Source organism: Schistocerca cancellata, unplaced genomic scaffold (assembly GCF_023864275.1).
Source record: "Schistocerca cancellata isolate TAMUIC-IGC-003103 unplaced genomic scaffold, iqSchCanc2.1 HiC_scaffold_351, whole genome shotgun sequence".
Classification (NCBI taxonomy): Eukaryota; Metazoa; Arthropoda; class Insecta; order Orthoptera; family Acrididae; genus Schistocerca; species Schistocerca cancellata.
Window position 1 is genome coordinate 65,001 of NW_026046369.1, and position 2,500 is coordinate 67,500.

At 56.6% G+C, this 2,500-nt stretch overlaps 1 non-coding gene across 1 annotated transcript in view; it reads right to left on the minus strand.

The window, feature by feature from the left end:
• The window catches only part of LOC126118354 (small subunit ribosomal RNA), a 1,909-nt gene extending 1,332 nt beyond the window's left edge, over nucleotides 1-577 (minus strand). Inside the window, exon 1 of the ribosomal RNA XR_007525781.1 lies at nucleotides 1-577. This exon is cut by the window's left edge and continues 1,332 nt beyond it. This is a non-coding gene — a ribosomal RNA (small subunit ribosomal RNA).
• Nucleotides 578-2,500: the final 1,923 nt, after the last annotated feature.

A 2,500-nucleotide genomic window follows, 5' to 3' on the forward strand; every position in this document is an offset into this window, starting at 1 on the left:
GACTTGCCCTCCAATAGATACTCGTTAAAGGATTTAAAGTGTACTCATTCCGATTACGGGGCCTCGGATGAGTCCCGTATCGTTATTTTTCGTCACTACCTCCCCGTGCCGGGAGTGGGTAATTTGCGCGCCTGCTGCCTTCCTTGGATGTGGTAGCCGTTTCTCAGGCTCCCTCTCCGGAATCGAACCCTGATTCCCCGTTACCCGTTACAACCATGGTAGGCGCAGAACCTACCATCGACAGTTGATAAGGCAGACATTTGAAAGATGCGTCGCCGGTACGAGGACCGTGCGATCAGCCCAAAGTTATTCAGAGTCACCAAGGCAAACGGACCGGACGAGCCGACCGATTGGTTTTGATCTAATAAAAGCGTCCCTTCCATCTCTGGTCGGGACTCTGTTTGCATGTATTAGCTCTAGAATTACCACAGTTATCCAAGTAACGTGGGTACGATCTAAGGAACCATAACTGATTTAATGAGCCATTCGCGGTTTCACCTTAATGCGGCTTGTACTGAGACATGCATGGCTTAATCTTTGAGACAAGCATATGACTACTGGCAGGATCAACCAGGGAGCTGCGTCAACTAGAGCTGAGCAGCCGGCCGCCCGGGAGTGTGTCCCAGAGGCCCGCGCGAACACGCAAGCGTCCGCTCAATTATTCTGCAAACAGGAGGAGGCTGAGCTCCCCTGCACAATACACCTCGAAACCCTCTCAGGTCCCGGCGGCGCGCAGCGCCGTCCTAAGTACTTGGTCGGGTTCGAGAGAGGCGCAATCGCCCGGAGTTAGGCGAGTAGACGCTTTAGGTGCGACCACCCGTGCTCCCAACTGAGCTTGCCGCTGCCGACAGAGGCCCGGGAGCGTGCTGTCGTGGCATTGCCGGCGGGAGACAACACGCGCCACCTACGGTGACCGGCAGCTCCAACGCCAGCGCCACAGAAGGGCAAAGGCCCCACGTGGGTGCCGAAGCGAACTCTCCCAGCACAGCGCACGTGCCAACACGTCTGCACAACTGCGATACAAACCACCAGCGAGAACCGCTGGGGCGACCGAGCAGCAGACGGCGTCGCGGCGCCGAGTGCCGGGCGGCGGCGCATCCTCAACGCACACAGTCCTCAATCGGACCAGCACACTGCAGATGTCCACCGCGCTTCGCACCGGGCCGGCGAGGACCCACTTTGGCTGCACGGCGCCGCGCGCAGGGTGCCCCGGCGCGCAGCTGCGCCGCCTGCCGCGTCCGTCGGCCGGCGCGCCTGCCACTGGGCGCCCCCACCAGCCGGCTGTAGCGCGTGCGCCCACTCACCGCGCGGCCAGCACGCCGGGCGGCCCCCCCTCACCGGCCGGGGACAGTCCCACCCACCCACAGCCGCGTATCGCTTCACACCCAGATTCACATTCACGTTCGTTGGTATGGTGGGGACCGCTTCGTAGCTGTACCGATCGTTGCCCTCACAGATGTACCTCCAGCAAGGACAACCGCACCACAACGGGTTACCAGTTGTTCATTTGCGTAACGTCACCAGTAAACGTACACGTCCATCCCCGTTTGCAAAGTCAACTATTATTGCATGCCTGCCTGTCAGGTGTCAAGACACACTACATCCGCTCACATCCACGCAACAAAATGTGCCCGACTAGAGGGCACGTGGAAGGTGCCCCCGTACGTATGCGATGTCCACTGCGCGACCAACTGTCAACCGGCCTCTGTAGCATGTCGCAGATGTGGAACGCGGGGCACCGTGCTATCACATTGTGTGAGAAGAGACTACTACGTCTGCATACACGCGCCACTACATGAACAGACGGCTCATGCTGATCGCCATCCACTGCGTCCATTACTCCCACACGTCTCTATGGCGTACCACACTGCAATGCAGCTGTTATGGGGAGATGACACGTAGCTGTGTACACAACATTCTGAGCGGGTTGCGGTTGGACAATACATTACTGTAACGTGTCATATGCCAATTACAGAGCAGGGTAAGGCACAACTTGGGTTAGGTTAAGGCACAACTTGGGTTAGGTTAAGGCACAACTTGGGTTAGGTTAAGGCACAACTTGGGTTAGGTTAAGGCACAACTTGGGTTAGGTTAAGGCACAACTTGGGTTAGGTTAAGGCACAACTTGGGTTAGGTTAAGGCACAACTTGGGTTAGGTTAAGGCACAACTTGGGTTAGGTTAAGGCACAACTTGGGTTAGGTTAAGGCACAACGTGGGTTAGGTTAAGGCACAACGTGGGTTAGGTTAAGGCACAACGTGGGTTAGGTTAAGGCACAACGTGGGTTAGGTTAAGGCACAACGTGGGTTAGGTTAAGGCACAACGTGGGTTAGGTTAAGGCACAACGTGGGTTAGGTTAAGGCACAACGTGGGTTAGGTTAAGGCACAACGTGGGTTAGGTTAAGGCACAACGTGGGTTAGGTTAAGGCACAACGTGGGTTAGGTTAAGGCACAACGTGGGTTAGGTTAAGGCACAACTTGGGGGTAGATTGCGGTGCAAA